The following is a 24,076-nucleotide window of genomic DNA, read 5'->3' as shown; positions in this document are numbered from 1 at the left end:
AGATGGTCAGTGAAAATTTGTCGATGGATTAGACAGATGACTGCACTTCATCTGCTCACTGTCCGATGGCCCAGGTAGTCTGAAATATGGCATTATAGGAACAACTAGTTTCATAGGAGGCAAAAAATATTCATGTTAAGGTTCCATGTCTCTGTGGAAAACTATTATGTAGAAAGATTAACTTTTATTTATTTATTTTAAAAGATTTTATTTATTTATTTGAGAGAGAATGAGAAACCACAAGCAAGGGGGAGGGGCAAAGGGAGAGGGAGAAGCAGGCTCCCCTCTGAGCAAGGAGCCCAATGTGGGACTCAATCCCAGGACCCTGGGATCATGACCTGAGCCGGAGGCAGACGCTTAACTGACTGAGCCACCCAGGCGCCCCAGAAGATTAACTTTTATATATTCTCTTCCCTTGCTGAAGGCAACGCCTTGCCCAGTGCCACTTTTCTACTGCATTTCATTGAAACATAATAAAAGTCACTGAGTGTTTGCATACTGAAATGTGTGGTCACTCACAGCACTTTTATTTTTTTTTACTGTGAAAAGCATTTTTTTCCCCAAAGGGGTACGTGCACCCCGATGTTTATAGCAGCAATGTCCACAATAGCCGAACTATGGAAAGAGCCAAGATGGCCATCGACAGATGAATGGATAAAGATGTGGTATATATCTACAATGGAATATTATGCAGCCATCAAAAGGAGTGAAAAGCATTTTGAAAAGAGTTTTTTAGATGACCTTTATATTTATGAAAAATGTCAGAAGGGCCAAATCACACACTCTAAAGTTTATTTATTTTTAGTAATCTCTACACCCAACGTGGGGCTTGAACTCACAACCCCAGGAGCAGGAGTCACCTGCTCTTCTGACTGAGCCAGCAAGTTGCCCCACAAATCACACAAATCCCCCCTTTCGGCTTTTTTACAATTAAAATTTAACATTTTCATGCTCCATCATTAATAGTCTTCCTTCACATCAGAGGAGTGGATTGGGGCTTGCTAATGGAAGACCTCAGTGGGTGCTCGTTGTCTGGAAGCCTCTTTGCTTGTTTTTGTGTTCTCCGTGTTGACTACCACATGCTTGCCACTGCTTGTCACTAGCTCCTCCAGACTGAAAAACAATCGGATCTGTTCTTGGTTCCCAAGCTTTGGTAGCTGCCATGGGGGTTGGATCAATGAACTCAAAATTTGAGGTCTCAGATCTCAGAATGTGGGCATTTGGGATGCCCCATAAGCTCCCCACACCAGTGTAATGTTCCTCCCAAGCAACTCCTACTGGGCCATTTCCTATTCTTTCCAGTAAGCGAGGGGCAGTTATACCATAAACATTTTCTGTATCAATGAATAACCGACCATAAACTCATGTAGCCTAAACTAGGTCTTTTTTTTTTTTTAAAGGGGAACCCAGGGGCACCTGGGTGGTTCAGTCCGTGAAGTGTCTGACTCTTGATTTCGGCTCAGGTCATGATCTCAGGGTCGTGAGATCGAGCCCTGCATCAGGCTCCACAGTCAGCACAGAGTCTGCTTCAGATTCTCTCCCTCCCTCTGTGCCCCCCCATGTGTGCTCTAAAATAAAATAAAATAAAATAAAATCTTTAAAAGGGGAGCCCAGAAAGGAATTTCAACCTTGATTCACATTAAACAGAGCAGATGTCCTTAGACGTCAGCAAATCTTGCTGAAGTCTAGTGTTTCCCCCTGTTTTCAACACTTGGAAACTCCAGGGAGCTTCTCATTCTTGCACCCTCAATAGAACTTGCTTTCTCTCATCTTGCTCTTATCTCCTTGGTCCCTCAGTAGTCTCTTGCCGCCTTCCAGCTGGAACCCTCCAACAGTGACCGCTCTCTCCCACAGCAAAATGTGTGTTCTGGGAGGATGAGTCTCTTCCTGTACCACCGCCCCCCCCCCCGCCATGACCTTAACTCTGATTCTAGGGTGAATTTGTCCAAGGAAACATTTGTACAAGGTACACAGATATGAGAATGTGTACAAGTTATGAGACAGAGAGGGGAGAAAGCTGGAACTCCCTCAAGTAAATAATTTTTATGGTATCACTGTGCACATCTATTTAGGCTTCAAAATGGTTTTTGTTGTTGTTGTCTTAAATGGGTGCATTCTGTGCCAGTGGACCATACTTTTAATGTTTTCTCCTGTGGTTGGCATTTAGAATGTTTGTCCTTTTGCAGGAAGCACTACAAAGAATATATCTGTGCTTATGAGGTTTATTCTCTTGTTGAATTAAATAAGATAATGTATGTAAGGTACCGAGCACAGTAAATAGTGGTTTTATTTTATTTCCTAGGATAAATTTCTAGAATACTTATTATTAATTAAAATGTATGTACAATTTACTGGCTCTTTATTGGTAGGGTCACGTTGCTTTCCAAAAGGGTTATACAACAGTTTTAGCCACATTTTAAAACATATGCCACTGTGCCTCATGTTTGTTATGAATACCAGCAGGAATGACCTTTGCTCCTTTGTGTGTATTTACTCTTTCTGTGAGTTGTTGTTTATAGCCTTGGCCTTGATGTTCTTCTTAAAAATAGCAATGCTACTATCACTTATGGACAGTTTTTCTTATTTGAATGTCAGCTTTACCTTTGTGACCTCTACATTTCAAGGATAGGAAAGTTGACGTTCTCCGTCGATCTGACAATCATTCTATTCTCTATCTGCTAATTTTTCAAAGTATTATCTTTTCTATCCTTATCTCTCTAATCTATCTGGAGTTTATTTTCTTAAATGGCATAAAGTGAAAATCCCTATTTTAATGGAATTTTGATTTAATCACCCAAAACCATTTGTTCCATAATTCTCACCTATTTATAACATGCTCTTTTATAATGTATTCATGTTTAAACAGTATAGTTGGTATATTTTCAGTCTCACCATTCTGTTCTACTGAGCACAATGTGCAAATGGACACGTTTTAATTCTTTTTGCTTTATAAATAGCTCCTGTAGAAGTTGGTTTTGTGTCTTTCTTACTATGTTGTCTCCACTCAGACAAAAGCTGGACAAATTGTTCATGGTTAGTGCCATAAGGCATGATTGTGTTGAATTGTTACAGTAATAAAGTTGTTTGGATTTTTACTCGTAACCAGACCTCAAAATAAATGTCATTATTCTATATTTTATCTCCACAACCTCTTATGGCAGGTTATTTTTGGAGGGGGGAGAGTGGTGCTCTTAAATACCAAAGTATCTCCAATCTTAAAATCTTCTCTATTTCTCTAGAGCTTGTGGTTTGAACTACATAAAATTTCAGAAGCAACTGTGGCTTTCTGGTATTTGCCACCTAATGGCCCTTTTGTATATTATAAGAATTCCAGATTGTCACTCCATCCCCTTTGGGATATTTTAGAGATAACCATGTGTGTGTTTAACCAAATTTTGCTCAGAGAAAAGATTTATATATTTTGTTCCTGGTTTTAGATACTTCACTTAGTGGTACCTGTAGTAAAAGATAGAAGACTGAGCATATACTTTATCTCTGCTCTTTTCCAAGTTTCCACTGAAATTATAGAATAAAGAATAACTTCCTAATTGTACTGGAAAACAGGAATGGTGACACAGTGTCCACTGTGGATAAATGGAGGAAAATGTTCACTTCCACACAGTTAGTAAGAGTTTAATTGCCTTAGTCATTATTTGGAAGGCAAATTTGGCTGTAAATACCAAAATTAAAGTGTATCCTTTGAATATGCCCAAAGGTGTATTTGTTAAGATATTCAACAACGTTTATGATCATCAAAAGGAAAATCATTAAGTAAATGCATGAATGTGTACATCCATATATATATTATTTGTATGATTATATTTTATGAACATCGTATATACATAGTAGTGTATGTATGGCATTAAACTGTTTTGAAAACATCTGCATACTGAGTTCTGAGTAGGGCCACCATGACAGGGGAGTGGGACTTGGTTGAAGGGTTGTGAAGAAGGAAGATGCACTTTAGCTTGTTTTTGCTGTATACTTGTAGCGCTATTTGAAAATTTTTCAAGTGAGCATCAAAAAATCAAATGATATGCACGAGGTTTTCTGTAGCTAGTTTTGTTTTTCCATGAATCTGTCATCTCTTGATTTTCTCTTTGCTTATTCTGATTGTAGATGATACTATCTCGTGATTTTCATCAATCTTAAAATTAGTGTGACTCTTATTTTATGAGTAAATGGTTAGGATGACCTTTTTCTCTTGCTATGGTTTCTGAAAGAGTGTAGACCATTAAAAACATACTGTGAGTTATTTGTTCTACATTCTCTTGAGACAAAATGTTGCGCTAGAAACTAGGTTCAGTTTTTAAATAACACAGTTGTTGTTTTAATATTTAAGTGTCTGCAGTACCCTGGATGCATTATCATACGTAGACTAGACGTTGCGCATTCAGTATATCTACAATACAAACTGAAAACGCACACGGAATGGGGGACCACAGAACGAGCAAACGGATTTTATTTATGATGATAGTCGTTCTCAGGTCCTCTCTCCCTCTTTTGATCTAGGTGAGAGCAAGCTGGGAACATAACTAAACCAGTGCCGAGTGAGACAGGAGAGAGGATGCACAAAACCCCCTGATCCTAGCCACCTAGATTTTGAAGTTGAAGTTAAGATTATTTGTAAATAATCTCTGCAAATGGTGACATTTATAAATGGATTTTGAATATTCTGAAGCAGTTATGTAAATCACCAAGAGTAAGGCTCTAGGGGAAATGTAAAACATGCAGGCTCACCTTTTAATACCTTTTGGTAGTGTTTTCATTAGACTTAATGTTTGTGGGGGGACCGTGTATCTGGAGGTAATCTGATGACAGACATGTTGTAGCCCTGTGAGAGGTGGAGCCCTAGAGGAGGGGGCTGCCGAGAATGGGACCTGTCGGTCAGGGTCAATGACAACAATAACAACAAGGAAACTGGTGACATTCTCTGTGGTTCTGTGGGAGGTTCTGAGCCTGCCCTCAATGGAAGAAGCAGAACTAACAAGACGCCGAGGAATCAGCACTTGAAGAAAGGGCGAGGCCTCAGTGCCTGTGAAGGTTCACTCCTAGGATGGGCTTTGGGAATGGGGATGACAAAAATGATAACCGTGAAGCTGTATCATTTAAGTGACATACGACTTTCAAGGAATTTTAGTTCATGGGATTTCAGTAGGACAAGTAGCGGGCATGTGGTAATTGCTGTTAATATATAGCTGGGGAAACGAAGAATATTTAATGATATTTCGACGATCATACAATTGGCCAGTGATGGAACCGGGAACTAATTCCAGTCATTCTCGTTCTTACTTTTATAAGATATCTGCAGATTTTAGGGGTAGCAACTTCTGGCACCGCTGCTCTAGAAGCAATTCTGATAGCACGTGATATAATTCGATCATGAATACTTCCTAGCTCCCCTCTCCAAACATTGGCCTCTCGGTCCTTGCACATTTTTCCTCTTTCTCCTTTGTCATTGGCAGAGGTGGACTTCTTACTAAGACCTTTTGCCATTTGCAACCACGTGGATGGAGCTAGAGTGTATTACGCTCAGTGAAATCAGTCAGAGAAAGACAAATACCATATGATTTCACTCATATGTGGACTTTAAGAAAGAAAACAAATGGACATATGGGAGGGGGGGAAAGAAAAAGAGAAGGAGCCAAGTCATAAGAGATTTTTTTTTTTTTTAAAGATTTTCTTTATTTATTCATGAGAGAGAGAGGGAGAGAGAGAGAGAGAAGCAGGCTCCCAAGGAGCAGGAGGCCCGATGCGGGACTCGATCCCAGGACCCTGGGATCATGACCTGAGCCGAAGGCAGATGCTTAACCATCTGAGCCACCCAGGCGCCCAGTCTTAAGAGATTCTTAACAATAGAGAATAAACTGAGGGTTGATGGAGGGAGGTGGGTGGGTGGGGATGGGCTAGATGGGTGATGGGTATTAAGGGGAGGGCACTTGTCATGATGAGTACCAGGTGTTGTATATAAGTGATGAATCACTGAATTCTCCTCCTGAAACCAATATTGCATTGTATGTTAACCAAGTAAAATTTAAATAAAAAAAAAGAAAAACAAAGACAATTTCATCTTTCTCTCCTCCATGATGTTTTTTTAAACATCAATTTTTTTAAAAAGTTTGTATATATATTCGGATCACTCTAGAAATCATTAGTTCTCTTACGTGCTGTCAGCTCTGTCCTTGTTAAGTACTGCTTTTTTGGGCAGGGGGAGGGGAGAATTGTGCTGAGCTATTTTATGTAGCTCAGAATTGGATTTCTAGAGTCTCAGAGACTTAGGGAACTGGAAATGTGCTCTACATTTTGCCTATCAACAAAGCCTAATCAAGAATGCATTCTTTGCCAGCAACATTCAAAACAGAGATGATTCCAAGCTGTGGCTTGGAAATAAACTCCTTTTATTGCCTTTCAATTTATAGTGTTCTTTGCCTTCATTTTGCACAAATATTCAGGGAATTTTCCCATTTAGAGAACCTGATGCACAAATTAAGATATTTCAAGTAAAGCCATTCATGATCTGTAAGGAAAGTAATACAAATTGACATGTGATACTAGTCTGAGTTCCTGACAACAATCAACTTAGAATATGTTCCTACATATACTCATGTGTCACAGGGAGGTTGTTTTTAGATTAACAACCGTAATTTAATGAGACTAATTTATTAATCAGACCTCAATTTGCAAACTTGTGTTTGTAAAAAAAAATCGCATGTGTGGTATTTTGTGTGTTTTGTTTGACTGTGTGTTTTTGTTGTTGTTGTTGTTGTTAGCTTTCTTTGATTTTTCTCCCCACAAGTAATCTCATAGGTTATGGCTAGCAGAATTGTTCAAAATTAATTTTGAACCCTAAGACAAACCCTAGGTTATCTGGTTCATAGCAGCAGAATTCAGTAACATTTAAGAGCAATATAAATAATTTTCAGAATGCTCATGAGGATGGAACTCTTGCTCAATTTAAACAATTCAGAATTTTGGAAACTGGTATTTGATCTGTCAGTCTGCTTGTTGGAATAACGCTTCTAACTAAACACAGAAAAAAAATTAACTGGAAGAAATGTTTCAATTCACAGAGCCAGAAAAAATAAAATAAATCTCAGATACCTACATTAAATTAACCCTGGATTTATCTTGCTAACATGGCAAGTCATTATATACTTAACACAATTGAGATACACGGTTTTGATGAGCAGACCATTTCTTGAAACAATATTTTCACAGTACTTGAAATATAAGAGCTTGGGATAACACCACATTAACCCGGAGGGAGACAGTCATTGAAATGCTCGTGATTTTATATGGGAGGCTGAGCAGAGTAAAGCTCAAGATTCTAATATACAGACAGACAAGCTTCCAAGCTGTGACAGATGTGTTCTCAAAGTCCATTTAAAAGTCAGTAGTTTCTAATTCAGCATTTTCTCACAATAATAATAGTGAATTTTCAATACTGTTATGCATTAGGCAGTTTCTAAGTGCTTTATGTGAATTGGTTCATTTAATTCTTTCAAAAAGTCCTAAGACTTAGGTTATAATTAACCGAATATTATAGAAGAAGGATCTGAGACACAGAGATTAAATTGTCTTGAGGTCACACAGCTAGATCTCAGGCAGTTTGACTTCAGAACCTGACTTTTAACCACTTTACATGGAGGTGATGATATTAATCATGATCAGGTTCTATTCTCATGATCTATTACTATGTAAACAGTTGACACCCCCGTCCCCACCACCTGCCCCAAAAGACAGCTGTATTTTACTCACAATTTTGTGGGTTAAGAATTCAGGAGGGGCTCCTCTGGGCAGCTTGCATTTGCTCCAGATGGTGTCAGCAGAGGTAGCTAGATTGGTGCTGGGGGATTCCCTTCCAACGTGGTCACTTACATGGCTGGCAATTTGGTATTGGCTGTCAGCTGGGAGCTTGACTGGGGCTATTGGTCAGGATCCTTGGTTCCTCTCCACATAGGGTTGCTTAGGCTTCCTCACAGGACAGTGGCTGTATTGCAAGAGTTGAGTGTTCTTAGAGAGAGGAAGTGGAAGCTGCCAGTTTCTTATGGTCTAGGCCCGGAAGAGTAGCATAGCATGATTTCTGCTGTATTCTATTGGTCAACATTGTGACAGAGACCACCCAGATTCAAGGAGAATGGGTCTGCGTCTTAATGGACAGAGTGGCAAAGAATTCGCAGCCATCTTTTATCCATCCGAGGTACCCAGAAGAGACCATGAAAGCCCATATATTTAACATGTGACCTAGATTAAGGTTTCTCAAACTTGTCTTTACCTTTTCTTCTTCTGTCATGCTAGTTTTTAATGTTAAGTCTTTTTTAAAATACAAGTTTTCTTTCGGCTCTTAAGGCCTGTGATTCTGAGACAAGGTTGCGTTATTTTTAAATGTAAAATACCTGGAATATAGTTGGGATTCTATAGATGTTTATCGTTCATCATTTTTCCTTTTACTGTAAGGCAACTGTAAGATTTAACAAATAATGAAGAATGAGCTACAACTCAGAGGAACAAAATGGATTAAGTTGTTTGAAAGTACAAATATTCTACTTTATCTTTTACAACATACACACTCCATTTCCCAGCTTGTCATTTCCTTGTCTGTCATCACACTTCACGCCTGTGAGCTCTTTGGGGGCAGGGGCTCTGTCTAACTCATCCTTATACTGTATCCCCAGAATAAATACCATACCCTGGGAAATAGCAGGCACTCAGTAAATATTTGGGGAAACTTAACAAAGGCAACAAAACAACTTGAATGTATCTAGAATAATATACCAATAACTCTAATTTACTAATAGATGTTTGTCTTACTGAACATCTACTGTGCTGACTCCTAATGAAGCAGAAATGCATCTGGTGGCGTGACAGTTGAGTGAATGTACTTGTCATTTTAATTGTTTTAATACACTTGTAAGCCAGGGACATGTATCATTCTATCTCTGATGAAGAAATTCAAAATGTGTACCGAAGTTAATATTAATTCGCAATTGTGTATCTACCAAAAGTCCCTATTGATCTCTACTTCAAAAGGTAAGAAGACCTCTTTGTCTTTCTAGTGAAAATGTATTTTAATCTAATTGCAAGCCATTAGGCATTATCTATTTAGCTGAAATTAATACTAATGCCAGACACTTGGCCTGAAGTATCATCTTCTCATTTTGATGTAGAGTTTCCCTCTTCATTTGGTCTTCCTTTTATTTTTTCTTCTCAAATGATAAAGAATAAATAAGACTGAATATGCAGAGCACTACTTCGTTTGAAAATTGGCTTTCTCAGTACCAGGCATAAGTTTGTACTTTTCTACAACCCAAGGCCCATAGAACCCCTACTGTTAAGCTGCTCCATGATACATATGAGATCTCTGAAATTCTGGTCTGACAGTTCTGAGATGACTCAATCTTGCTCCAAGTTCAGAATGTAGCTTATTCACATATCCAAGGAAAAGCCTATAGAAAATATTTTCTTTGGGAGTGGAGTCAAATATTTGGTGGGGGAAAAAATAGCTCCATGAAGATAAACCAAGAGGAAGATGGGTAGGCAAAACTAATACTCCATTAGGAAAGGATGTGTTTTTAATCTCTATAAATAATCAGGGTTGAACCAATAGGATATCTATATCTACCTACCTACCTACCTACCTACCTATCTATCTTGATACTATGTAGAAAGAGATTTATTATGAGAGACTGGCTCACATTATTACAGAGGCTGAGAAGTCCCATGATCTGCCATCTGCAAGCTGGAGAACAGGAAAGCTGATGGTGTAGTTCTAATCCGAACCGGAAGGCCTGAGAACCAGGGATGCCGACAGTGGTAAGTCCCAGTGTGAGTCTGAAGGCCTGAGAACTGGGGGTGATGGTGTAAGTCTTGGTCCACATTCAAAGGCCTGAGAACCAAGAAAACTGATATTGGAGGGCAGAGAGCAAATTCACCCTTCCTCTCCGTCTTTTTGTTCTATTCAGCCTCTCAAGATTGGAAGATTAGATGATGCCCACCTGCAATGGTGAGGGCAATCTTTACTCACTCAAATGATTCAAATGCTAATATCTTCCAGAAACATCCTCACAGACACACCCAGAAACAATGTTTTACCAGCTATCTGGGCATCCCTTAGTCCGGTCAAGTTGACAAATGAAATTAACTGTCATAATCTTCAATTAAAGCATTCTTATCTGAATAATCTTCAGGACAGCAGCTCTCATAATTTTTGATTGTGAATCATCCAAATTCATTACTCCTCTTTCTATTAAAAAATTTTCAGTTTCAATTACATGCTTCAATACCTGTTTTGTCTTGAGTAGCCATTATGATCTAGCAAAGCAATGAGTAGAAAGGGAGTGCAACCCTGATGTTTATAGCAGCATTATCAACAATAGCCAAATTATGGAAAGAGCCCAAATGTCCACCGAATGATGAATGGATAAAGAGATAAAGAAGACATGTGGATTTTATAGATACATATATAACATGGAGTATTATTCCACATATGTGTGTATATATATACATATACATATACACAAATATATATAGTACAATATGTCTATAAATGGACTATTACTCAGCCATAAAAAAGAATGAGATCTTGCCATTTGTAACAACATGGATGGAGCTAGAGAGTATTATGCTAAGTGAAATAGTCAGAGAAAGACAAATACTATATGATTTCATTCATATGTGGAATTTAAGAAAGGAAACAGATGAACATGGGGGAAAGAGGCAAACTATAGAACAGATAAGACTCTTAACTATAGAGAACAAACTGAGGATTGCGGGAGGGGAGGTGGGTTGGGGGATGGGCTAAATGGGTGTTGGGTTAAGGAGGACACTTGCTGTGATAAGCTCTGGGTGTTCTGTGTAAGTGATGAATCACTAAATTCTACTCCTGAAACTAATATTACGCTTATGTTATTAACTGGAATTTAAATAAAAACTTGAAACTACAGAAAAGAGAAAGAAAGAAGTATATTAAATAAACTCATTTGGCTACCCAAATTTTGTATTCTAATAACAGCTCCATGGACTATAAAATTAGAATAATTGCGTAAAATGAAGCATAGATATTTATTGTCTATAGATTATATTACTGCTTGTGGTTTTTTGATGACTGCCATGAGTAATAAAGAATTAACTCTTTGTAAGTATGAAGACCTATATATAAGAGTGGCTAACATGGAGAGACAAGGATGATGAGATAGAAAATATTTTAAAAATAGGAATTATTAAATCTCATAAAAATAAAGGTAGTCTGAAAATCAGTAAAGATCAGGTATTTAAATGATGATGATGATGATGACGACGATGATAACACAAAGGTAATAATAATACAACCCCAAACTCATACTCTAGTACACTTATTTGAAAATAAGAATAGAGTCAGGTAGAAAAATTCAGAGAAGTAACTAGTTTGAGTCAACTGCTCTCCTCTTTTATGTACTTCCCCTACCCCAATCAAAACACTCTAGCACTGAAATGGAAAATGATGAACTAGGGCATTAACAACAGATCTCACTACCAACTTCATTAAGACCAATTGCAAATGACTTATCTCAGAGAAATGAAGAGCACCTTCATCCCAGCAATTTCAATGGGGGGTTGCGTTTCACAAGCACACACAAAATATTATGAAAATGAGCATGTGTGGAGGTTTAATAGCTAATTTTCCAAGTTGATTATCTTGGCCAGTTCATTGGGATGCTCTTGCTTCTTAGCTAATTTAATTTGTTTCATCCTTTTTATTGTCTCGCTTAAATAGCAATTAGGGGAGATAGCACTCCATTTAGCCTCCTACTTGCCCCTTTGCTAAATCATGATTTCACCCTGTGCCAGATAGTTACGGGTATATGAAGAGATGGCACTGGTGAAAGGCAGAGTGGGTGAACATACTTGACTCAAGCCTGACTAATCCAGGGAAAAGTTGCCAGTGATCAAAGTGTGTATGTGTGTATGTGTGTGGTGAATACCTTTGAACAACTCATTTATTCAGATATTCAGAAATGTGAAGCATTCCTGCTTGGAAATTCAGATTCACCTCCATGATGCCAACCAATATGCTACAGCTATTTAAAAGCCAGCTTTCAACCTAGGTAAAATATCAGAACCCATCCATTTTGTACTTCTGTTTTAGAACTATATATTTGTCTATGCGACAAAAAGCTATTAGATGCTATAATACTTTTTAGTATATTGTCATTTAAAAAAAGCTTATTAATTACTTGCTTACAGGTAGCCCCAGGTGAGTCGGAAGGGGCTTCCATGACCTGGAGTGCTCCGCTAATAGACTTTGCACACCGCTCTTAAAACTGTATATTCTGATGAGAACAGTACGAGAGGTCTCAATTCAACATGTATAGATTTTATGCCTTTTTTAATAGATAAAAAGGTAGAATTGGTCTCTGTTTGCAGACAGCCTTACTTGGGGATGAAAAGACAACATAAAACAGAATGCAAAAAACATATCCTGTAGCTGACTGAAGACTCTTCAGGGCCGACTGGTTAATGAAGTTCAGCTGGTAAACTCCTTGAGGTGGTGAAGCCTTGGTGAGAGACAGTGACTGACATGGCCTGGGTGTCAACCAGGGGACTTCTCTAGAGCCACTTGGCCCTTGCAGCTTTGTGAAATCCACAAAAAGCCACCAAAATAATGGCCCATATTTCCACCCTGTCCCTTAGTCCTCAGGTTCCTTATAGTTCAAAGTGTTGAGGGAAGATTGCAAACACCAGCTTCATTGGAACTTGCATCATTAAGGAGAAAGCAGAAAGGTATGGATCTTCCAGTAGTATTTGCCCTCAGGTATCTCATTATAAAGCATGATAGAACTCTATACACCGGGGCACCTGGGTGGCTCAGTCGTTAAGTGTCTGCCTTTAGCTCAGGTTCCTGCATCGGGCTCCCTGCTGGCCGGGAAGCCTGCTTCTCCCTCTCCTACCCCCCCTGCTTGTGTTCCTGCTCTCTCTATCTCTCTGTCAAATAAAAGCTTTAAAAAAAAACAAAACCTCTCTAAACCTTTCGCATTACTAATTTCCTTTGTTTATCTTTCACTCTCTTGAATATGTGAAAGTAGAATCCACGCCCCTCCCAAATTGTAATATGATGAGGAAGTAGTAATCATCATCAGTAGTGGTAGTCTCACTCCCCTAGAAAGGCACATGGAGCTCAGAAACCCGACTGAAAATGTGCCCTCAACTCAGCGATTTTTGCTTTAATGTTGTAGTTGTCCAGCAACAACAAATTGTCTCTATAGCAGAAAGGAACTTGTCACATGACTCTCTAGGGACTCTTGTAACTAGAATACATTCTAGTAACCGTAAAAGAGGTGTTTGTACACTAGGTAAAGGGCCCCGGTGTGTCTCTGAAACATAGGGGACACTCACTATTTACTGAGTGAATGAGAGAATGAATGCACAAAAATCTGGAAGGCCATTAGGAGGCTCCAAGATGCCAAGCCCTCCTTCCCTGACTGTGTGGTGTGGGAAAATGAGCAGCCTTCACTTTAATAGAGGAGGCAGCATCCTCAGTGGCAATTTTAAGTTTTTTTTTATTTATTTATTTGAGACAGAATGAGAGAGAGAGAGAGAGCACATGAGAGGGGGAAGGGTCAGAGGGAGAAGCAGACTCTCCGCCGAGCAGGGAGCCCGATGCGGGACTTGATCCAGGGACTCCAGGATCATGACCTGAGCCGAAGGCAGTCACTCAACCAACTGAGCCACCCAGGCGCCCAGTGGCAATTTTAGCAGGCAGGTAGAGAGAGAGTTCTGGGAAAAGACTGAGGGTTTAGGGGTGTTTATTTACTTTGGAGTTGGAATTCTAGAATGCATCGTGGAAAGGATTATCTAGGAGAGCAGCCGTGAGAAAAATCACTTGCCCAGGGAGAAATACAGAACCAGATCAGGAGAGGAGGATGGGAGAGAAGCAATGACTAGAGGGGTTTATACTTTGACATTGAGGAAGACCTGGATGAAATGCAGAGTGGGATCCAGTGGCCCCCAGGCTTCCACTGGGAAACTTGTTTTCTATTCTGCATTGTGTCAAGGATGTGTGTGATCTCCTGATCTTCCTCTGTTTCAGTAACCCCCAGAAAGGCACATCCTGCATAGAGACTAGCACATATTAGGTATTCAACACAAACTTATTAGTAGCATGAATTCATTAAGAAGTATGGAAGCAGGAAATGCAGGATACAGGCTTGAAATGAAAGAATCTTTATTGCTTCTAACTGCTAGGCCTGCCTTGTGCTGCCAAATCACTTCTTGCCAGTTAGTTGGTATACTTGCAGCACTCTCCTGTGGAAGATATTATCTGACCTGTTCTAAAGTACCTGAAAGGGCAGAACTGAGGACACACGCTACAAGTCAGAGGCAAGTAGATTTCAGCCCCAAATATTCTAACAGCTGAAGTTACTCAGAATAAAAAAAAAATGCTGCCTTAAAAATGTAGAAAATTCCAACACAGAAAGGATGCAAGTAAAACTCAATGACTGTGTCTCAGGGATGTTTTAGCGGGGGTCCCTGCATTGGGAAAGAGCTTGGTCCCTTCTACCATTAAGAGTTTAGAATTATTTTTGTGCCTGGTATTATGATAGTCTAATACAATAAGATAAAAGCAAACTAGTTAGGAAAGGAGACACGGATCCAATTTATGAAAAGGGCAATAGAGAAAAAGATTGCATCTATATTATCATTATGAAAGCATTTGCCAATAGGTATAGTGCAGAAAGTTAGAAAATGCTGTAATGTTGGGCTGTAATAGGGAACTAAGATGTACTCTGCAGAACGTAGGAGCAAATCTAAATTAGGAAGGGAGAGGCTAAAGGGGTTTGGGGTCATTGAGAAAGGCTTCATGAAGCGGCTAGTTGTTTAGCTGGGCCTCCGGGAAAGGGTTAGAACTGGGACCTGTGCAGGGGGAGGTCCCTCCAGGGAGGACTGAAGTGAAGGAGGCTGCTGTGAGCCTGGCCTGCAAGGGGTTTCGGGAGGAGGCTGAGTGATTGGGTTCACTCAGGCCCTCGGTGTGTGCTTTGAATGGAGATGGTGGGAACAATCAATAGTCATTTGAGGGAGTGAAACACACTTAACTTCCTCTTGTCTGAAATCCTGCAGTACCCTGAGTCCATCGGCCTGCTAGTGAGGAGACCTGGGAATCCCAGCTGGGTCCGTAACTAGCTGTTTGGTGACGACACATCACTTCACCTCCCTGAGCCTTATTTTCCTCAATTATAAGGCAAGGGAGTTGGTGAAATCAGTTCTTCTCAAACTTGAACGTACAAATGGGGATATTATCCAAATGCAGCTCTGATTTTGAAGGTCTGGGATAGGGCTTGAGATTGTGTATTTCTAATAAGCTCCCAGGCAGGTAGTGCTGATGTTGTTGGTAGTGCTGATACACTTTGAGTAGCATGGGGTTGGATGAACACTACACAGATTAGTTTTAATTACGTTCTCATACCGCCTTTCATAGTTGTTTCATAGTTGTATACAACTACATATAGTTTATATAACTAGGTTATAAGGTTAAGAGTGTCTAGCACAGAACTTAATCCGTGGTAGTTACCCAATAAATATTCATTTACTAACATACAGTTTCTCCCTTAAACACTGTGATTACCTATGTTGATGGTTCGATCCTGGCTTTCAAACATGTTGTGCGGATTTAGGAAATCTCATAAAAGTCAAAGAAAAATCTCAGGACTTCCCTAGATCTTGTCTCTCAAGGCTCCTGCTTCTTCCAGGATAAAAGGAAATAATGGGCTGCATAAATACCTGACTGTTGCATTGGTTGCTTTAGGGAAAAACAATTAGATTGGCTTGCCATGCGCTGAGTAGATGGAATGGAGGTTTTCATTCCATTAACACTCATTCCATGAGTCATTCTAAATTCTTGAAAGTATGCCAATGAACCCCAGTGAATTTACTGCAGTTGCCACTGGTAGCATTTTGCCTCTGCACGCAATCAGCAATACTGTAATAACTTATTTCACAAAGAAAATGAGATTGCATGGTTTATTATTTACGCTACTGTTTTGTTTTAATACTGTTATTGTTCCTTTTTATAAGAAAGCATATTGATCTCTATCCTAAAGGACTGAGAAAGAGGAGACTTGAGAGTTCCCGAACTAGCGATGAGAGTATAGTAATAGTATTGACTAGTATTTTGTAATAGTATTGGATATCACTGAAAATGGTGTTATTGCTTTTTGGATTGATGGTAGTAATATAGAAGTGTTCTAAAGAGGTTGCATTGATTGCATAACACATACCTGATTACGGGAGATTTTTACCAGACTTAAGATGGCTTCCAACAAATGGTCTATGAAAGTAGTAAGATTTCTTTCAGTCCTGTGATGCCCTGATATCTGACCAAAAGTCATTTACATACAGGACAATTTACAGTGGGAAAATGACATTCACCAAAGGATTCCTGAAGTTTGCCGCTTGTCACCTAATACATACAAGGCAATGTTGATCAAAGACAAGAAGAGGAAGTATCACGTTCAGAGTCTTTCCATCAAAGTGATCTAATAGCCCAGTGATAAAATCTATCACACCGACTTGGTATGAAACCTCTGCTAATTAGAGAACTCCATTACAACATCAAGCCCATAGAATATCAGTATCAGGCTGAATCTGTTCTGTCAAAAAATAGGCTGGTTGTACCCAAGCCATATTTAAGGATTGCTCCATAATATATGTGTGCTGGGAAAAATGTATTTGAGTCATTATACTTTAGACAGGTGTCTGAAATCCATATTCAAGTAGTTTAAGAAAAAGGAGGATTTATTGGAAAGATCTTGGGGGAGTTGCCATAATTGGAAGAAGAGTAGGCCGACCAAATCAGAGGAAGGGCCTCTTTCTTGGTTTCCACTTCTCTTAGTGCTGGCTTTATTTTCTCCCACTGCCAACCAGCTTTCTCTACTTGGCAGTTATAGGGTTATTGACACCTTGTTTAACAGTTTCCCATTTTACAACTTTTTTTCCACCAGGGAGACAGACTCTCTTTTTCCCAGATCCATGTCAAAAAAATACTGGGGAAGAACTGCAATTGGCCATTTCAGGTGGCTTCTCACCCTTGGACCAATCAGCTGTGACAAGGAGGGCTGGATCATGTAAGAGCATACCGGCTCCCGTTGTAACCACATGGCTGGAGTGGGGAGGAGAACAGAAATTTCCAAAATGAGGGAGGAGTGTCTTTGCCAGAATATGGAAATAAATGGCTGGGTGAGGGCTCCTAATGTGTTGGTTGACAGTAGCATCTAATCCTCGATTTGTTTAATACTCCTCGTGTCTCCTACTGGTCATAAATCCAAGGTTGCGAATTCTGTTCTAGATGTTCCATAGTCCCCATCATACAAGCTGCAGGGATCTTCATTCTCCAGACCGTAGAAAACAAAGCTGCCAGAGTGTTTTCTGGGCCCCACACTTGCCTGGGTTAGTGGGGCTATTTTTGCTTCTGTAATTGATTCGCCTGAGTTACAGAAAGAAGGGGAAAGAAAAGGCTGACTGATGGCGTTTGCCGTGGGCACAGAAGGAAATCTGAGAGTCTCCTAATGCAAGTCCTCTTCCCTCCCCTCTGTTGCCACTAGCCCAGGAAACTTTGTGGTCCTCACAAGGAGAGTGTAAGCCACCCAGGAGCCAGGAACAATAGCATGTGTGTCTTTAAATTCTGGGAAGCTCTAACTATAGTCCTTACACAGGCAAAAGTATAACAAATATCTGTGGATCTGTTGTTAGCTTAAACCAAGCTTAACCTGTATAAAAGGTCAAAGAGGTACTTGGAGCTACATAGTGATTTGTAAACATCTCCAAACGTGAACATTTTACGTCTTGTTATTGTGTCCAGATGGGACTAACAGGGCAGAGTCCTCTATTTGTAATTCTATTTGTCAACCCCGTAATGTATTTTAAGGAAGAATATTATAGTTGATAGCAATTTTAATTATTTACCAATAATGAATGAATCTGGGTCCCTATTTAAGAAATGCAAGATTTGTATGATTCAAGCATATTATCTCTTACATGCAAACACTAATGAGTCCTATGAAGGTAACAAACTCCAGAAACAGAAGTAGAATCCAAACAAATGTGTTCGTTAGTCTTATTTGTCTTCTGATGATAGATCTTGAACTGGACACATGTCCAGATTTGAACTTTAAAACACAGGTATTCTATTTTAACAGAAAACTTTCTAGTAAGTTGATTATGTGACCGTTTATGGTAGAAAAGAAGGGGTTCCTAATGCTTACCACGAAGATAATGCTTGTGAAGATAATGGGTTGCGTTTTTCCTAAGTGGAAATCTTTTTATCGTTTTCCCCCAATTTAGTAAGTAACACAGCATCATTGTAGAAAATTTTAACAATTCAGAAATGAGTATTAAATGTGGACAATTTGAATCCCCCCATGATCCTAATCCCTAGAAATAATTCTTAATAATTTGATGTATATGGGTTTCTTTTACGTCACAAGCCCTTGTAGGGCAATTACTATATTCTAAGCACTTATCTAAACACTTTACAGCTATACCTCATTGCATCCTCCTAACAACCCTACAAGGTAGATACTGTTTCCTTATTGACTGGGGAGGATATGGAGTTTCAGAGGCTTTCATAACTTGCACAAAGAAACATAGTTCTAAATGGCAGAATTGAGATTCAAACACAGCCTGACTCGAGTCCATGCTCTTACTCTATACACCTTTCCAGATCTCTGTTTATGCATATGATGAAAATGTATGTAACATGTTTCCAAGTTCACCTCCTATGGCTAACCTTTCCTTTAACATCCACTTAAAATGGCTTAACACCCCATTCCATGCAACGTGGGAGTCCAGTGTGCCTCCTCTGTAATATTTCTGTGATTTCTTGGAGGTATTTGTGTGGAATCTAAATCCTACTGCCTGGCAGCATCATGTCTAGGCATTTGCTCTCCTCTCTCTTCATCTCTGGATACCACCTTCTTTCTTCTTTTCCCCAGAGTACCACTGATATAAATAAGGCAGTTGTGTGTAGAGAACTTTTCGTGAAGATCTGGGGGTAAAAGAGAGGATTGCAAATAGGGGAAAAAATGAGTACAGTATTTACAATGATTGTTCTCAGAGCCTAAGGGAAAATTAAAACATAAACTTTTTTTTTTTTTAATGTAAACATTTTCCAAGTAGCTCCTCCTTGGGCACACTCCATTTCTCTCTCTCTCTCTCTCTCTCTCTTTTTTTTTTTTTTTTTTTAGGTTTTATTGACTTGAGAGTGAGAGCACAAGCAAGGTGAGAGGCTGAGAGTAAGAAGCAGACTCCCTGCCGAGCATGGAGACCGACGTGGGGCTCGATCTCAGGACCTGGGATCGTGACCTGAGCCGAAGGCAGACACCCAATAGACTGAGCCACCCAGGAGCGCCTCCATTTCTTGGTAGTACATACTGTCCTGTCTTGGGAACTTCTTTCTCTCAGACTCTGTCCTTCAGTTACTTTTTTCTCCGTCCAATATCCTTGTCCCCTTTACACCCAGGCCGTCACTCTTAAATACCACATCACTCTTCTCTTATTATGCAGAGTGATATTGCTCTGCTTCTAAATTTTCCTTTCCATTTCATGGTAAGCGTTATCTTTCACAACAGAAACATTTTATGGTTGGAACTTGTTTTTCCAGGGGTTCTCAATGGGGATTGATTTCATCCTCCAGAAGATATTTTTGTGTGGAAACAAAGAATTATCCAGCCCCAAATGTCAATAGTGCCAAGGCTGAGAAAATCTGGTGTACAAGAAGTGTCCACCTTCCTTTGGGGATTGTTTTCTCTGAGCTGGACAATGCAGTTTTGGTGGAGCCATAAACCATACACCTACTCTCTGACTCAGATGGCAAGGACCTCACTAGGCTGGGTCCAGGTTTGGAGCCCCACTTCCATGGCCATATGACCAAGAATGGACATTTGGATCAACCTGCACCGATCCTGGCCTGGGGATGTATCCTACAGATGCATTCCTACATATGTGCACGGCGATTGACCAGGATATTCAAGAATTATTTGTAATAGCAGTTACCACCCAAATTTTTATCAAAGGGTGACTGATTAAATTATGGTAAAGTCATACAAAGAAATACTGTCTTGTGTTTGTTTGTAAAGAGCTAACTGGGTAAGCTAGAACATTTCCCAGAATGCCCTTTCCTGGAGGATACCTGAGTTAGAATTGTCTAAAAGAGGAATTGGTGGAAGCCTTGGAAGATGGAAGTGATCAGCATCATGACTCTCTTAGGGGCGTAGAAGTGAGATGTAGTGCCAGACAGACTCAGGGGTGCTGGTGGTTTTTAGCAGGCCCTTGCTCTTTTTTACCCCATGTCCAGCTTTGCTCGATGTCCTTTTCTTTGCTCCATGTCTTCCTGACTGGTACTTTGCCACAGACCTGCAGAAGGAACAGCTGCCCATAGACTTGCCCCCCATTTTCCTTTTTGGTCCTGTTTTGGCAGCAGGATGTGCCTGGCTTCTTAGGTTGACTGGTTGGTGATTCCTCTGAAATGTCAACTCCCCCTTTTGGATCTCTGCTTCCCCAGCTACCCCCCAATATAGAGTCTAATTTCTATAATATATCCCTAATATCATAACTCTAAATGGTTTTGCTTCCCTGAGCGAACCCTGGCTGACACAACTGTGTAACCTTTGAAAGCAATGAGGCAGCTCTATATACTGATGTGAATTGATCTCCTAGATATATTACGTGAAAACAGCAAGGTGCTAAACTGATGAAAAATATTACAGATAAAGCTAGAGTCCGTTTTGACCAATAACTCTAATCCTGGTCCCCATTTCTTTTCCCCAGAGGTAAATACTGTTATTCACTCTAAATCAATTCTTATGGTCTGGGGAAGAGTCCTCAGCAAATTGCAACTCCTGTAGGAGTTGTTGTGACAAGATTATTTTATTGACATATAAGTAACGTAGAATAAAATGCACACATTTTAAGTGCTCACCTTGGTGAGTTCTGATAATTGTATAAACCTGTGTAGCCACCGCCCCAAACAAGACGTAGACCATCCCTCCTCATTTTTCTGGGTTCTTTTCTGGTCAGTTATCCTACCCACTATTGTAACCACTACCTCATTTCTTTTCTTTCTTTCTTTTTTTAGATTTTATGTATTTATTTATTTATTTTAGAGGAGGGAGAGTGTGTCGGTGCATGCGTGAGTGGTGTCGGTGGGGGGATGGGTGGAGGGGCAGAGGGAGAAGGAACCTCAAGCAGACTCTGCACTCAGCACAGAGCCTGATGCGGGGCTCAAGATCATGAACCTGAGATCACGACCTGAGCTGAAGCCAAGTCGGTTGCTTAACTGACTGAGTCACCCAAGTGCCCCACCACTATCTCATTTCTATCTCCATTAGTTTTACTTGGCTTTCATATAAATGGAATTATATAGTATGTATTCTTTGAGTCTGGCTTTTTTATTCAGCTTAATGTCTTTTGAGATTTGTCCATATTGTTTTTTATGTATCAGTAGTTGATTCTTTTTATGGCTGAGTAATATTTCATTATATAGATAGGCCCACAGTGTGTTTATCCACTTCCTGTTGCTGGACATTTGGGTTGTTTCCAGTTTGGGGCCGTTATAAACTCATAGCATTTTGAATGTAACTAAAAAGAGATTGCTGGGGCCCTTATTTGTAGTATTTTAAAGACTGTGCAAACCACTACCTTAATTTTCCCAGAGAACCTTTACTTCCTCTACAAAGAATCAGAAATTAGGTAAGAAATTGTAATTTGTACTTTTTTCCCCCAAAGTCTTACTATAATTTTGGGTAAGAAAATGGATGAATTTATTCTTACTTTACAGATGAAAGACTCATGCCACGTCTTTAAAGGACTTCCAGAATCACAGAAGGAGTCACTTGTGAATCTAGGAGCAGAGGCCAGGCATGGTGTCTCCCTCCAGAGTGCCATCTAGTAGACCACATGTGTATCCAGACCCGTAGTCCTTGGGAAACAGTGGAATGCTGGATCCCTGTCCATAGGCCCCAAAGACAAGTCTAAAGTGCAGTTTTTAAAGGTATAAATGGAACAATTCTAAGCCCAGACCAGAACATAATTTAACAGGAAAGAATATCCAAAGGAAAAAAGACCATCTCTTCAACAAATGGTGTTAGGAAAATTGGACGGCCACATGCAGAAGAATGAAACTGGACCATTTCATTACACCATACACAAAAATAAACTCAAAATGGATGAAAGACTTAAAGATGAGACAGGAATCCATCAAAATCCTAGAGGAGAACACAGGTAGCAACCTCTTCAACCTCGGCCGCAGCAAGTTCTTCCTAGAAACATCTCCAAAGGCAAGGGAAACAAAGGCAAAAATGAACTATTGGGACTTCATCAGGATAAAAAGCTTTTGCACAGTACAGGAAACAGTCGACAAAACCAAAAGACAACTGACAGAATGGGAGAAGATATTTGCAAATGACATATCAGGTAACGGGTTAGTATCCAAAATCTATAAAGAACTTATCAAACTCAACACCCAAAGAACAAATAATTCGATCAAGGAATGGGCAGAAGACATGAACAGACATTTCTCCAAAGAAGACATCCAAATGGCCAACAGACACATGAAAAAGTGCTCAACATCACTCGGCATCACGGAAATACAAATCAAAACCACAATGAGATACCACCTCACACCAGTGAGAATGGTTAAAATTAACAAGTCAGGAAATGACAGATGTTGGCGATGATGCAGAGAAAGGGAAACCCTCTTACACTGTTGGTGGGAATGCAAGCTGGTGCAGCCACTCGGGGGAACAGTATGGAAGTTCCTCAAAAAGCTGAAAATAGAGCTACCCTACGACCCAGTAATTGTACTACTAGGTATTTACGCCAAAGATAGAAATGTAGTGATCCGAAGGGGCACCTGCACCCCAATGTTTATAGCAGCAATGCCCACAATAGCCAAACTGTGGAAAGAGCTCAGATGTCCATCGACAGATGAATGGAATACAGTGAATACAATGGAATATTATGCAGCCATCAAAAATGGAAATCTTACCATTTGCAATGACATGGATGGAACTAGAGGGTATTATGCTAAGTGAAATAAGTCAATCAGAGAGATAATTATCATATGATCTCACTGATAGGTGGAGTTTAAGAAACAAGGCAGAAGATCATATGGGAAGAGAGGAAAAAATGAAACAAGATGAAACCAGAGAGGGAGACAAACCATAAGAGACTCTTAGTTACAGGAAACAAACTGAGGGTTGGTGGAGGGGAGGGGTGTGGGAGGGATGGGTAACTGGGTGATGGACATTGGGGAGGGTATGTATTGTAATGAGCACTGGGTATTACATAAGACGTGAATGACAGACCTGTACCCCTAAAACAAATAATATATGTTAATTAATTGAATTTAAATTTTTTTAAAAAGGGAAAAAAACATAATTTAAGTTTTCTGTGACATGGTGATGAAAATCTTTACGGGAATTATGAGAGCTGAACTAACAGTTTCCAGATAATTGAAGTATGATAATAAATCCAAAGATGATTTCTTCTTTTTTCTGTGATAGGATTTAAGTGGAACTTTTATTTTTAACTCAAACTAGATCATTAAGACCATTGGAACTGTGACTTAGAGTGTTTCATATTTATTGGAAATTGAACTAAAAAGATTTTTGTTCTATAAACTTTAAAGATCAATGGATTATTTTCCTTTTAACATCTAGTGTTAATGGGGCTGACACAATTAATGGCATCAAGAACATTTAATTATGTTTCTTATAATGATGTAATCATGTAAGTGTTTTAATAGGTTAAGTGATCAGCCTAATCTTTTATCTGTTTTTGCAGCAACTTTATCCTGATTTCTTCTTTGTGAGAAAGCTTTTAGTGCTTTAAAAAATTTGAGATAAACTTTTGTTAAATTAATATGCTAATGAAAAATAGTATGTATTCTTCAATAACGAGATTTTCCTGAACATCATCAAAAGATATGATATTAAGAGGTCTGTTTTTATGATAGCTGCTTTAAATCAAAGATGTTGATGAATTTTGAATTCGACTGCTAAATGTCCAGGCTGATGAGTTGCTTAGAAAACAATAAGAATATTTGCTG

The 24,076-nt window shown here is 39.4% G+C and overlaps 2 long non-coding RNA genes across 7 annotated transcripts in view; one reads left to right on the top strand and one right to left on the bottom strand.

The window, feature by feature from the left end:
- LOC114203192 (uncharacterized) overlaps window positions 1-9,882 on the bottom strand; it is a 145,388-nt gene extending 135,506 nt beyond the window's left edge. For 4 of the 5 annotated variants that reach the window (XR_015767473.1, XR_015767474.1, XR_015767472.1 and 1 more), the window contains exon 1: window positions 7,759-8,389. This is a non-coding gene — a long non-coding RNA (uncharacterized LOC114203192). Of the gene's footprint in view, window positions 1-7,758; window positions 8,390-9,695 lie in introns of those variants that run through there. The other variant, XR_015767471.1, reaches the window with a different exon arrangement.
- Window positions 8,100-20,061, top strand: LOC148161615 (uncharacterized). 2 transcript variants are annotated; one of them, XR_015767475.1, is made up of 4 exons: window positions 8,100-8,200; window positions 9,706-9,813; window positions 19,215-19,390; window positions 19,631-20,061. It is a non-coding gene; the product is annotated as an uncharacterized LOC148161615 (long non-coding RNA). The 2 variants fall into 2 exon arrangements; XR_015767476.1 differs by lacking the exon at window positions 8,100-8,200 and adding an exon at window positions 8,463-9,030.
- Window positions 20,062-24,076: the final 4,015 nt, after the last annotated feature.

The sequence above is a fragment of the Eumetopias jubatus genome, unplaced genomic scaffold, assembly GCF_037043125.1.
Source record: "Eumetopias jubatus isolate StellerSeaLion01/CBP00866 unplaced genomic scaffold, mEumJub1_p1.0 scaffold_109, whole genome shotgun sequence".
Taxonomy (NCBI): domain Eukaryota; kingdom Metazoa; phylum Chordata; class Mammalia; order Carnivora; family Otariidae; genus Eumetopias; species Eumetopias jubatus.
The sequence above is the reverse complement of the archived record's forward strand: the minus strand, read 5'-3'. Positions and strand labels throughout refer to the sequence as shown.